The 15,037-nt window shown below is 41.0% G+C and overlaps 1 protein-coding gene across 6 annotated transcripts in view; it reads left to right on the forward strand.

The window, feature by feature from the left end:
• tmem269 (transmembrane protein 269) overlaps positions 1-15,037 on the forward strand; it is an 85,646-nt gene that overhangs the window by 40,371 nt on the left and 30,238 nt on the right. The window contains exons 1-2 of one of the 6 annotated variants that reach the window (XM_043675520.1): positions 5,536-5,597; positions 13,075-13,191. The exons of the other annotated variants lie outside the window; for them this stretch is intronic. The gene's annotated coding sequence lies outside the window, so the exon portion shown is untranslated. Of the gene's footprint in view, positions 1-5,535; positions 5,598-13,074; positions 13,192-15,037 lie in introns of those variants that run through there. 6 annotated transcript variants of the gene reach the window in all.

Raw genomic sequence — 15,037 nt, forward strand, 5'->3', positions numbered from 1 at the left:
CCAAGACATTGTCTTTGATTTTCAGCAAGGCTCCTAACTTCCATTTTCTGCATTAGAATGACTGCCTATGTCAACCTCTTGCCCAACTTAAGTCCATATGCTGCTGGAACACTCAACTCTGCCTTAGTTCCAATCCACATTGTTCTTAATACTCTACTCACTAGCCACCCATATTCCACTGTCTAGAACTTTGAACCCTTTCAAAACTCCAAAGCCCATATCCTACATGTGCTACATATTTTTCTGCTCATCAATACACTGTCTGCATTGGCTCCAGGTCCATCGGAGAGAAAAAACAAAACACCGATGCCCGCCACAGGTAAGTAATTTTGAAAAAAACTCGTACCTTAGCTGTAGTCTCCCGGGTTCACCTCAACTCGGCCGCTGTTCCCACTCAAATTTATTTTTAAATTTCTCATCTTGGTGGACCTCGCTGTGAGAGCAACTAGGAGAAAGTGAGGTCTGCAGATGCTGGAGATCAGAATCGAAAGTGTGTTGCTGGAAAAGCACAGTAGGTCAGGCAGCATCCAAGGACTAGGAAAATCAACAGTTCGAGCCGGAGCCCTTTATCAGGAATTCTTGATGAAGGGCTCTGGCCCGAAATGTCGATTCTTTTTTCTTTGGAATTTTTTTCCCCCCTGCTCCTCAGCTGCCTGACCTGCTGTGCTTTTCAGCAACAGACACTCGACTCGCTCTGAGATTCCCAGCACCACAGTTATCAGTCTTCAGCCAAGTCAGTTCACAATGCGTGGTATCAAGAAACTGCTGTGAATACTGAATAGTGCAAAGGCTATGGGCCATGACAACATTCAACAAAATTACTGAAGACTTGCTCCAGAACTAATTGTGTCGCAAAACATCTTGTGGACAATGCTGGCATCAGCCCAGAAATATGAAGAATTGTCAAAGTACGCCCTGTCCATACAGTGTAGGATATATCTAACTGTTGTTCCACCTGCCTACACTCAATGATCAGGAAAGTGATGTGTTATGGACGAGATCAGACCCCCTCAAAATATGTTAAGGAAATAGCCTATATCCTTTTTCTGATTTTGAACGTAAATGTAAAGTGCTCTGTTCCATATGCGATTCATTTGGTCCATCTATCTGGCAGCAATTTTTTCAAACACTACAGTTAAAATACAGCTAAGGAAAGAAGAACTTGGAATATCATAACTCTATTTGAAAGCTGAGTGGAATAATAGATACCGTAACTATTACTAATTAATTGTCCAATGTAGTAACATCTCATAACTACGCCCTTACAAAAAGGCAAGTTCAGAAAACAGATTGTCTCACATGCAATTCTTCAATCCAGGAAGAAAGATCATCATAAGACAATTCTGCGAAAAAGAGTTTAGCAGCCAGGAGAGATTCACTGTTTTCCAACCCTGCTGAGACCCTAGCAACAACAGGGGAAAGCTAACAAAACATCTGAGAGATTGACCACACCCATTCAGGCTGCTTATTTTGTTCCAACTTAAAAACAAATCCCAAGCTTCACAACTCTGTTATCTTCTCATGGACTACTCGACACCTGTCCCCCAGTCTCTCTGTAAAGGAAACCCGGACAAAATACACTCCTGAAAGCCACAACATTGTCACACCTCTCCTTTCCCTTTAAAAGAAACCTATCAATATATAAAGATGGCTTCATTTTTCAAACCTTTAGTCTTATGCTATTAATACTGTACAATATATACACATTACACTGACTCTTAAATATGCAAACATGCACTACTACAGTCTGTTTTAGTCCTTTTCTTCCTACCACCGAACGCCATCGTCTTCCTTCACCCTGTTACAACAATGCATCGGCAAGAACATAGGAGCAGGAGTAGGCCAACTGGCCCATTGAGCCTGCTCTACCATTCAATAAGATCATGGCTGATCATTTTCTTGATTCCGCTCCACTTACCGGCCCACTCACCATAACCCTTACTTCCTTTACTGTTCAAAAATCTATCTTTGCCTTAATAATGTCCAATAAGGTAACCTGAACTACTTCACTGGGCAGGGAGTTCCATAGGTTCATTACCCTTTTGAGTGAAGTAGTTCCTCCTCAACTCAGTTCCAAATTACGTTTTCTTGTCCTGACACATGTATAATTTTCAAATTGAATAGCTGCAATAATAAGCTCCATCTGAACAGTCTGGAACTTTTGTCCTTAAATTTCTCAAAGCTTTAAGGCATTATAATTAGTATATACAATTGTCTCAGACACATTACTGGCAATATAAATGTTGAAATGTTGTAATGCCAGCACTAAGCTCAAGGTCTCCTGAATCATGGAATATTTCAATTGCTGATTATTCAATTATTTTTCATACCAAATAGCATGAGTTTAAAACTGTACAGTCCATTCGGTGTCACAAAAGCCGAAATTCTTTTCTCTCTGATACAGGTACATGCCAGTATACTTTGAGTAAGTTCAACTTAGAAATATAGCGTGTCTGTTCCACCTTCTGAATACAGTCTTCCAAATGTGAAAAATGATATGAATCAGACTTTGCAACACTCCGCACATAATTATTGGGTACCATCTGGTTTTGGTATCATTACTATGGGTGAGCTCCAGTCATTGTAATTCACTTCGATTGTATTGAGCGTGCATTCTGTTTTTGAACCTGTGCCACTTTAGAGAATTAAGTCTATAAGGATGTTGCTTAATTGGAACAGCATTTCCTATATCTAAATGATGGATTAACTCAGATTCTTCGGTGTATTCTTTTTGATACAAATTTCTTTAGTTTTTCATCTTTCTGTTATAATTCAGTTAATTTTTCTGAAGTAAAAATATCCACTTTGACCTCCACTTGTTTTTGTTTTCTTTTTTCTCAACCATCTGTTCAAACGTAGTCTCAGATAATTACACTTCACCTTCCTTATCTTTATTCTTTGATTTCTCTTCCTGTGTCAGCCGTGGCTTTGTGACCTTCCTTGTTCTCTCACAGTCAGGAAAATCATAGGCTACACTTACTGTAATACCTCAATTGCTTGATTTCCACTGGCTTTTCAACCACAGGAGGCATCACGCCCACCTGTGATCCAGCTATATCCTTATCAAGGAGAAACTGTATTCCTGGAACGGAGACTTTTGCCTTTACTCTTACCGTCACTCCAGAACTTTTCACTGGACTTTCCAATCTCACTTGATATAATGGAACACTGTTCTTCTCACCATGAATTCCGCATATTATCACATCTTCTGGCAGTATTCCTTCTGAATTGCATACCTTTTCTTCGCTCCCCATTAGAGATTGACATGCTCCCATAATTCCTTTACCTGCTCCTCCTGGCATATACTAGTAAACCTTATCCAAGCAAGTAAATTCTTTAAAGAGATCTGGCACTTTCTTCTCAACCAACCCCTAACCAGATTATACATTCTGGTGCAGCTTTTTAGCTTCCACTGTGATTTCCTTTACCACTTGAACAAAATTCATGGGCGTATCCTGTTTTCCCACATCCATCTTTCCAGTGCTTTTTCTAAACCAACACCACTGCAACTTCTTGAAAATACCTGAACTCTTTTACTTCTCTTTTCCCCATCATGGGATTCCTATTTACTTTGTAAGCTATCTTGACTATCTTCAATGAGATCTCCTTTTCCCTAACTACCTGAGGATTTCTCTTTTCCCGAATTTCTGTCCTGCACAGACTGAAATTGATATCAGCAGCCAAACTTTGATTTACGAGCTAACTCATAATCCACTGCCATTTCCATTGCTAATCTTGCAGTATTAACTCTCTGCTCTCCCACATGAGTTCTCACTGTATCAGGAAGTGAATTTTTAAACTCCTCCAAAATAATTGTCCTTCTAAGAGCATGATATGTTTAATCTATTTTCAATGCCCTTCTCCACCTATCAAAATTATTTTGTTTGATCCTTTCAAGTTTAATGTACGTTTGACCAGGGTCCCTCTTTAGATTCCTAAGATGTTGTCTGTAGGCTCCTGGTACTAGCTCATATGCACTTAAGATGGCATTTTTCACTTCATTATACTCCCCAGATATCTCCTCTGATAGTGATATAAGTTTCTCACTCGCTCTACCTACCAATTCTGTTTGGCTAATCAAGACCCACATGGTCACCGGCTATTTCATTTGTTTAGCTACTTTCACAAATGAAATGAAAGTGTCTTCTCAATCCTTCTTGGCAATTTAGGCAATGCTGCCTTTATCTTTGGGTTTGCTTATCATCACTTTCCTCTTCGCTAATCCTACCTTCTACATTCAGCTCTGCCCTTTTTTAAGCAAGCTTTCCTTTCTAATTGCCACCTTCTGAAGTTCAAACTCTGTCTCTTTCTGCTTTTCTTTTCTTTTCTTTCTTTCTCCTTTTTTTCTCTTTTTTCTCCCTGTCTTCTCTCTCTCCTGCTTTTAATTGTAATTCAAGCTGTTTGATTTCCTTTTCTGTTTCCTTTTCCTCTAATTCAAACTGCTTAATTTGCAACTGAACCTTAGCCATTTTGAAAGATTACGATGTCATTTCTGGCAGTCATACATGGCAAACTATTGCTGCAATTAGCTTCCCTTGCGCACTGACAAAAGCAACCCCAACTCCAGCTGGTCTGTGAATTCTTAAAGCCTTGCCTTGCTCGTTTCCTGTAAAACCCCCAAAATGACTTTTTTCATGCCTTAGTAACTAATAGTGACTGAAAGAGCCATTACTACACAAGCCACACCCTCCTGTAATCCAACTGAATTCCATACCTGAAACAAAATTGCTAACACTTACCACTCGCTGCCTTTGAGTCCAATAATCCTACACTCAACCTGGAATTAGGGATTTTGATCACGTTAAGAGTCTCCAATTTGTTTTGGACCAGACCAGAGCCCCTCAAAGTATATTTAGAAAATAGCCTAGACCGTACCTATTTCTTATTTTAAGTGTCTGGTACTGTGTTCGAGATGCAATTCGAGTGGTCATTCTGTTTCACGCTAAGCAAAACACAATTTATTCAAACACTTTGGTTTAAAAAACAACAAAAGAAAGATAACTTAATTCTATTGGGAAATTTAAAACTATTGTCAACTATTACAAATTAACTCTTCCAATATAATAATGTTCCATAACCACACCCTTGTCATAAAGGCAAATTCAGAAAACTGATGGTGATACATGCAGTTCCCAATCCAAGAGGAAAGAACATTCCGACATTTTTGAGAGAGAATGAATGTAGCAACCAGGAGAAATTCACTGCTTTCCAACCCTGCTGAGACCCCAGTAACAACAGTGGGCAGCTAACTAAAACCATCCTGGATCTGTGAGAGCATGACCACACCTACTCAGGCTGCTTCTATTGTTCCAACTTAAACAACTTGTGAGGGTTTCAGTTTTTTTTAAACTTCTCATAGACTGCTCGTACCTGTTCCCTTATCTCTGTCTAAAAGAAACCAAGATAAAACACACCTCTTAAAGCTACCGCGTTGTCACAGATGGAAGGAGACATTCACTCACTCAGCAGTATGAGCCAGCACTCACTCAGCAGTAACCTGCTCATTGGCATTCTGTTTAGGTTCTGCGTGGGCCACTTAGCTGCTGACCTCATTACAACTTTATTCCAAACATGGGCCAAAGAGCTGAACTCTAGAGGTGAGTCGAAATTAACTTTTGTTAACATCAAGACAGTATTTGACTGACTATAGCATTGAGGAGCCCCAGCAAAGTTGAGTCAATGGGAATCTGGAAAACTCTACATGTTGGAATCATACCTAAGACAAAGGAAAATAATTGTTGTTTGAGGTTCATCATCTTGATCCCAGGACATTACTGGGAATGTTCCTCAGGATATTTCTTACACTCAACTACCTTCACTTGGTTCATAAACTCCAAACTGAGGGTGTTCACTATTACTTGTATAGTATTCTTCATGACTCATTTGACATTGCAGCAGCCTATGCCCATGTACAAGAAGAATGCTGTGAGGACTTCTGCAAGGCTCTGGGCCAAGTGTTGGAAAATTTGATTAGTTAGGTGCTTGTTTTTGACCAGTGCAGATTTGATGGACTGTAGAACCATTTCTGTGCTTTAGATATCTGTGACAAAATTTGGACTCTGATTGATAAGTGGCATGCAGCATTTGTGGCACAAAAATGCTAGGAAATGATGATATCCAAAAGAAAGTCAAACCATTTACTTTTGACATTCCTTGGCATTACTGTCATTGAAATTTGCACTATCAAGATCTCAAAGGTTACTTTTGACCAGAAACTGAACAGGACCAGCTATATAAATATTATAGCTACAAGAGTAGGTCAGAGGCTAGGATTTCTTTGCAATTCATTCATGGAATGTAGATGTCATTGGCTGGGCAGCATTGATTGCCCATTCTTACTTGCATTGAGAAGGTGGCAGTGAGCTCCCTTCTTAAACCATTGAAGTCCATTTTCTGTAGGTTCACCCGCAGTGCCATTAGGGAGAGTATTCCAGGGTTTTGATCCATCAATACATAAAGAACAGCAATATATCTCCAAGTCTGGATGCTGTGCAGTTTGAAATGGAACTCGCAGATTATGGTATTCTCGCACCTGCCCTGTCCTTCCAGATGGTACTAGTCTTGGTGAATTTCTGCAGTGCATCTTGTAGATGATATACACTGTTCCTACTGAGCATCAGTGATGGAGGGAGTGAATGTTTGTGAATGTGGTGTCAAGCTTTTTGGGTGTTGCTGGAGCTGCTTTCATCCATACCAGTGGAAAGTGCTCTATCACACTCCTGACTTTGTGCTTTGTAGATGGTGGGCGGATTCGGGGGAGTCCAAAGAAGAGTTACTTGTTCTTCTCACCACAGTCACAGCTAGTCCAGTTCAGGTTCTGGTCAATTAACATTGTTCATGGGGGATTCAGTGATGGTAATGCCAGTGAATGCCAAAAGACTGCAAATGCTGGAATCCAAGGTAGACAAGCAGTGGTCTGGGACAATATGGCAAGGCCAGGCAGCATCAGGAGTTGGAGAAGTTAACGTTTTGAGTGTAATCCTTCTTCAGGACTTGGGGTGTAGGTGGAAAGGGAGCTGCAGATAAAGGGGGTGGGGGCACAGGATGGTGAGGTGGGGATAGGTGGACACAGGTAGAGGGTACAACCTGGTTGGTCAATGGGAGGAATGAATCCAGTTGGTGACTGGAGGGAAGGGTCAATGAGAGGAATGGAACGGAGGTGGAGGGGCTTGGAAAGGAGTCGGGTGATGGGAAGGGAAGTTACATGAAATTCGAGAACTCCAATTGTTGAGTCTTCCGGGCTGTAGGCTGTCCAAGCAGAAAATGAGGTATTGTTCCTCCAATTTCTGGTCTGATTCATTGTGGCAGTGGAGGAGGCCAAGGATAGTCATGTCGGAAAGGAGGTGGGAAGGGGAATTAAAATGGACAGTGACTGGGAAGGTCACTGGTAGTCTGGACAATGGACCTCTGTCACATAGGCCAAACGGCAACTCTCTGACACCACATCCTACTTCCCCCTTGATCACAACCCCACCATGACCCATCAATCCAAAATCATTGTACTGTGTGCCTCATTGCCTCTGGTGATCTCCCATCCACTGCCTCCAATTTCATAGTCTCCCAGCTCTGCACTGCCCAGTTCTACATGCTCCCCAATATCCATAAGCCCAACTACCCCAGTTGATCCCTTGTCTCTGCATGCTCCTGCCCCATCAAACTCCTCTCATCCTTTCTTGACTCCATCCTGCTCCCCCTTTGGTTCAGGCACTTCACACCTACGTCCACAACACCAACCATGCCCTTCCAGTTCCCTGGCCCCCAACATTTTATCTGCAGTATGGATGTGCAGTCCTTACACACATCCATACCCAACAAGGACAGCCTCCAAGCCGTCTGCTTCTTCCTCTCCAACAGACCCATCCAGACACCCCACCACCACCACCAATACCCTCCTCCGCCTCGCCAAAACTTCTCCTATTTCCTTCAAATCCAAGAGGTAGCCATGGGTCTTCGGTAGGCCCCAGCTACACCTGCCTCTTTTCGGCTATATTGAACAATCCCTCTTCAGTACCTACACAGGCACTGTGTCCCAACTCTTCCACTGTTACATCGATGACTGCCCGGCTGAACTAGAGCAGATCATCGACTTCACCCACAACTTACATTCTGCCCACAAATTCACTTGATCCGTCTCAGACACCTCCCTCCCATTTCCTGACCTCTCCATTTCCATCTCTGGCAACATTCTCCAGTCTCCTTTTATGATAAACCCACAGACTCCCATAATTACCTGGATTACATCTCCTCCCACCCAGTATCCTGCAAAACTCCATCCCATTCTCCCAATTCCTCCACCTCTGCCGCATCTGCTCAAGTGAGGAGACATTTCACTCCCACGCATTCCAGATGTCCACCTATATTGAACAATGTGCTTTTCCCTCCATGTCATCCACCACACCACCTCAATTCCCCATTCCACTGCTCTGAACCTGTCCCCCCGTCCCAAATCGATATTTCAGGCAGGAGCCTTTCATCAGGAATGAAGGGCTCCTGCCCGATACATCAAGGTTCCTGCTCCTTGGATGCTGCCTGACCTGCTTTGCTTTTTCAGCACGACTCTAATCTTGGCAATAGAGACTGGGTCTTCCTTGTCCTCACCTACCATCCCACCAGTCTCCACATTCTACATATCACCCTTAAACACTTCCACAACTCAACAAGACCACATCACCAAGAACATTTTCCCCTCCCGACCCCTCTCTGCCTACCGCAAGGACAGTTCCCTTAGTTCATGCCATTCTCCCCACCAACCCCCCAAACCCCAAGGTACCTTCCCATATAAGAGGAAAAGATTCAAAACCTGGCAGCCCATCACCCCTTCACCTCTATCCATGGCTCCAAATAGCCCTTCCAGGTGAGACAGAGGTTCACCTACTTCTCTTCCAACCTAGTTTACAGTATCCGGTGCTCCCAATGTCGTCTTCTCTACATTGAGGAGGAATTGAGGACTGCAGATGCTGGAGATCAGAGCTGAAAATGTGTTGCTGGAAAAGCGTAGCAGGTCAGGCAGCATTCAAGGAGCAGGAGAATCGACATTTCGGGCATGAGCCTTTCACGTCGATTCTCCTGCTCCTTGGATGCTGCCTGACCTGCTGCGCTTTTCCAGCAACACATTTTCAGCTCTACATTGAGGAGACCAAATGTAAAAGAAGGGAACATTTTGCCAAGCATCTCAGCCAGGCACACAGAGGCCAACCTGACCTCCCAGTCACCACCCATTTTAATTTCCCTTCCCACTCCCTTTTTGACATGGCCATCCTTGGCCTCCTCCAGTGCCTCAATGAATCAGACTGCATACTATAGGAACAATATCTCATCTTCCGCTTAGGCAGTCGACACTGAGTTCTCCAATTTCAAATAACCTCCCTTCCTGTTACCTGACTCCCTTCCCAGCCCCTCCCCTTCCTTTCCATTCCTCTATCGATCCTTCCTTCTAGCCACCAATTGGATTCCTCCCATTGACCAAACAGGTCATACCTGCTACCTGTGTTCATCTACCCCCACTTCACCACCTTGCCCTCCCCACCCCCATTATCTGCAACTCTCCCTACATCTACTCTCCAGTCCTGAAGAAGGGTTACCCCTGAAACGTTGACATCTCCACCGCCTGATGCTGCCTGGCTTGCTGTGTTTTTTCAGCCTCCTACTTGTCTACAATGAATGTCAAGAGGTAATGTTTAGATGTTTCCTTGTTGCAGTTGGTCATTGCCTGGCATTTGTCAGCCCAAATATGTCTATTTCCCAGGTCATCTTGCATTTGGATGTGAACTGCTTCAGTGTCTGAGGAGTTGCAAATGGTACTGAACAGAAGACAATAAGATTTAGGAGCAGAATTAGGCCAGTCGGCCATCAAGTCTATTCTGCTTTTGACAGCCCCTTCCAAGCCATGACCTCTACCTCCTAGAAGGACTACAGCAACCATTGTTGGGAGCACCACCTTTTTCAACTTACCCCAGAAGCAATATTAACCCTCTTGGAATGACTATGTAGCTTCTGTGAAGGAACAACATTGAGATCCTGGAACTCCTTTCCTAATGGCAGTGTGGACAAAGAGGCTGGAGTGCTTCAGTTCACCATCACCTTAAAGGGCATTTAAAGATGGACAATAAATTCTGGCCTAGCAGGCAATGCCTATTTAGTGTGAATTCATAAATAAGAAAAACAAATTCCTTTCTGTCATTTCCCCATCCCTGCACCCCTCTGAAAAAGTGACATCTTTGCCAGCTTAGCCATCTCAACACTATTGTAATTTTTAAACTGATCACTTCTCCAAAATGCTGTCACACTGGTCCTTGTAAATATTACTCCTACACTGAGCTTATCTGTTTCATTCTACTGTTATAACCTTGAATCTCTGTCAAAAGTTTTAGGATATAAAATCAACATCCAAACCTGTATGTACCCATCAGTGAACTCCTTCAGTTTGGTTCTCCCCTTCCATAGTGCTGAGGCTGCTGCTTTAATACATGCTTCACTTATGGGACAGAAATGGATGTCATTGTTACCCATTCTAGCATTGGCAGAGCTGGTTGTCAGCTTGCCAATCATCATTACATCACTACCCATTTTCTAATTTCTTGTTAAATTCTGCTACCGTTAATTTTCCATAACCTACCTAATTCCTATGTGGATACCCCATTCCTACTACCACTAGTGTCCTTTTAGAATGTCTTGCTTCAACATGGTTGCAGCAGTGTAAAAGAGGCTTTCATATCAACCTGTACAGAGATGCCATACTTCTCGCTTGAACCTGGTCCCCCCCTGGCTCAAAAGTAGGGACTCTATTAGTGTGTATCAAGAGCCCCAATTCATCCTTATTTATCAAGTTCATTCATTTTCAATTGAGTGATGATTTAAGTTGAGTTGTTGCTTATTCAATTCTCAGTTTGAGTTTTGTTGCAATAATGAGCATCACACTTCATAATGAAGTCTTTTCAGAGTGTGTAGAAAGATTGACAAGAATGATTCCAGGTATAAGACTTAATTTATGTGGGTACATTGGCAAAGATGAGGCTGTTCCCTTGAGGGAAATGAAAATTGAGAGCGATTTCATAGTGGTTAAGTGGCTGGTGACAATGTTTGGAAAAGGGTTGGCACACAAGTATGCAATATGTGACCAGTCGTATCCCACAAGGATTTGTGTTAGGGCCTCAATAATTCACATTAATTAATGACTTGGGCAATGGCATAGAAAGTCATGTATCCAAATTTGCTGATGACATAAAGTGGCATTGTAAATAATGACCATTTATCAATTTGTAATTTTATGTTGAGTGCACAGGCAGAACCATGTCAGATGGCGTTCAATGCAAGCAAGTATGGGGTTATCCATCTTGGATACAAAAGGATAGATCATGGTATTTTCTAGGTGGTATGAAGTTAAATACATTGGATGTCCAGAGAGACTTGGGGGTTCAGGTGCATAGATGTCATGAACAGGTACAGAAAATAGTCAACAAAACTAATGAAATGCCGGCCTTTATAACTAGAGGACTGAAGTGTAAAGATGCAGAAGTTATGCTACAATTATACAAAACGCTGGTTAGATTCCACTTGGAGTATGGTGAACATATCTGGTACCACACTGTAGGGCTGATATATTGAGACATTACAATAGAACATTACAGCGCAGTACAGGCCCTTCGGCCCTCGATGTTGCGCCGTCCTGTCATACTAATCTGAAGCCCATCCCACCTACACTATTCCATGTACGTCCATATGCATGTCCAATGACGACTTTAATGCACTTAAACTTGGCGAATCTACTACCGTTGCAGGCAAAGCATTCCATACCCTTACTACTCTCTGAGTAAAGAAACTACCTCTGACGTCTGTCTTATATCTATCTCCCCTCACTTTAAAGTTGTGTCCCCTCATGTTTGCCGTTCCCATAGTTGGAAAAAGGCTCTCCCTGTCCACCCTATCTCACCCTCTTGTATGTCTCTATGTAGGTTTACAACAGTGAAACCTGGTTTTGGGTAATGAGGAATGATTATACAAATTAGGCCTGTATTCTTTAGAATTTAGAAGGTTAAGGAATCACACCCATGTCCAATTTCATGCATTGTGAATCTTAAATCAATCCAGTAGTTTCATGATCACAATTGCTGTTACAAGCTTTTCAGTTCTAGACTTAATTAAATGAATCGAAATTATAGACACCAGCTTGGTTGTCGAGATCCAAACACAAGTCTGTAGAGGCCTAGTCCAGGCCTCTGATTATTAGCCCATTTACAGAAGCAAAGACTACTGTACTTCAATCATGTGTTTACCAGGCAAAGCAACTGGTTAATTCTTGATGTGTTCCAAATGACTATCAGTATTAAACAACAATTCTAATTCAGTTTTCTTTCACTTTGCAGTTATTTATTTATAAGTGGAGGAACAAATGTGTGTACATGTTCAGTGACCACCCTTTAGATTTGTCTCCATCATTCTTTGTTTCTGGTGACCGAATTATTGCCCCATGTGCTGTCCTATTTCTTGAATGTAATTCTTCCTAAAGTAGAACCTGATTTCTTTTTTTCTTTTGTTGTTATTTGTGTACTTTTGCTACATTAACTTACTGCCACTCCTTTCTAAAGATGAGGTATAAGAATAAAATCATAAGTGCAGTTTATAAAGACCTGGGAAGAACTGCATGGTCACATGAGTGGCAATCATTAAAATCTTAAAGGGGCCAATATTTAGATTGCAGGTATTTGATTTTTATATGAAGTTTTGAACCATATTCAAATCACAAGAAAGTGGTACCTACGGTAGGTAATTTAAAACAAAATTTATTTTCATAATTGTACTAATTTGAATTAGTGTTGTCTAATTCGTTTAATATCTCATATAATTCTACTGTCGTTTAGGTGAATTACAACAAGCTTTTCTCCACAGCCAATCACTACGTATTTTTCATATTTGGAAAAACTTTTACTGAATTTAAAGGAAGTATAATTTGAACAGATGCCATTTGTATGAAGGAGTTTTTAAGCTCTAATCTTTTGAGTAGGGTTCTCTGTACAATGCTGATATAGCAGATATCTGTTGGCTTCTGTGTTGCTCTGATGTGCTGTTTTCTTTCAGATCGAAAAAGGCTTGAACTTGGCTGGCTTTGGAAAACACGTGTGAAGTGCAGGGTGCAAAACACAATAGTAGGACTTGAACCTTAAGCCTTTCTCCCACGTAAAGCTTAGCATTTAGGTATTTAAAAAGCACGCACATTTGAAAGTTGGGATATGTGGGAAAGCAGCATGATGTCGTTGTCTATTGGTCGGAATGGGCGACAGGAGAAAGGTCAAGAAAACTCTTTAATCCTTTTGTTAGTATATGGTTGGTAGACTTGGGGAAATAGTTAAAGTTTCAGTGCGGTAAGTTGATTTATGAAAGAGAAAAGTACCTTTATAACTCGATCTGAGTAGTTTAACCCTTGTTCCATTCATTGATAAATGTGTAACTAATTTCAAAAATATACTCAATCTGAGATGATGATTTGAGGTGGAAGAAATATTGTTATTTTTGTTTTGTTTTAGAAAAATATGCACACATGGCTTTTTCTCAATCACTGTTACTGGTTAGTGATCATGAGAAAAGAGTTTTGGCTAGGATAAATAAAAAAACTTCCAGGCTCTCTCAACTTTCAAATGATACTCCACTATCTTCTTCCTATTACTAATTTATTTTTAGCTTTTGTTAAAATAATTAGGTTTATCATAGACTTTCTTGTCCATGGTCAGTGGTGAAGGGGGTCATCATATCCTAACCTGCTGTAATACTTAAGGATATAGATGTATTATGATTTAAAAGTGCCAATTTTATTTTGACTTTAGCAGAATAAGGAGTTATCATCAATAGACAAAAGCTATTTTAACACAACTTTAATTAGGTCTTCCCTTACTCAAATTTTTTATTACTTTTGTGAAATTTTTAGAATGTAAATACATGACTCTCACTTCTGACATGTTCTAGCAGCAAGATCACTTTAGCAGATAATTACGTTGTAATTTGTGTTTTTACTAAAGAAAATTATTCTTTATGTATTGGTCACAATTTTGCAAAATGCCTTAGTTTCTGGAAGGGTCCAGGTAGGCTAGAAAATAGCCAATGTAGCACCTCTATTCAAGAAAGGAGGGGGATAGAAAATGTGGAACTGTAGGCCAGTTATCCTAACATCTATCGTAGAGAAATTATAAGAATCCATTATTAAGGAGGTTATAGCAGGAGACTTAGAAATTCATAATTTTAGTTGACAGAGTCAACATGGCTTTGTGAAAGGAAAGTGTATCTATTTAATTCATTAGCATTTTTGAGCAAGTATTTTGTAAAGTAGATACAGGGAAAATGGTAGCTGTGGTGTACTTAGACTTTTGGAAAATATTTGATTCACATTGTTGCGCAAGGTAAGAGCACTCAGCATAAGAGGTGACATTTTCGGTAAAGGACTGATTTGCTAACAGTCGGGATGAGTGCCACAGGAATTGGTATTGGGTCTCAACTGTTTACAATCTAGAGACTACAAAGGGCCAGAAATATTGAGTGAGTAGGGAAAGATTTGGCAGATGGAGTACAATGTGAGCAAAAGGAAACTTTTCCATTTTGGCAGAAAGGACAGATAAGTAGAATAATATTTAAATTGAGATGATTACAGAACTCGAATGTAGAGAGGGATCTGGATATTATAGTACATGAAACTAATAGTTTGCCTGTGGGTACAGAAAGTGATTAGGAAGGCAAATAGATGTTGGCATTCATTTTAAGGAGAATGAAATACAAGATTAGGGAAATTTTATTGTAGGTGTACACGGCTAAGGTGAGACCACATCTGGAAGAAAAGGAAAATGTGGGAATCCTTATTTTGAAAAATTATAATTGCCTTGGAAATAGTTTGCAGATAGTTCACATGATTCGTTCTGCGATTAAGAGATTATTTTGAGGAAAGATTGGACAGGCTGAGCCGGTATCCATTGGAGTTTAGAAAACAGAGGTGATCTTAGTGGAAAATGTAAGAGCCTGATGGAACTTGTCTCAGTGATATATTGAAAGGATGCTT

Source organism: Chiloscyllium plagiosum, chromosome 34 (assembly GCF_004010195.1).
Source record: "Chiloscyllium plagiosum isolate BGI_BamShark_2017 chromosome 34, ASM401019v2, whole genome shotgun sequence".
Lineage (NCBI taxonomy): Eukaryota > Metazoa > Chordata > Chondrichthyes > Orectolobiformes > Hemiscylliidae > Chiloscyllium > Chiloscyllium plagiosum.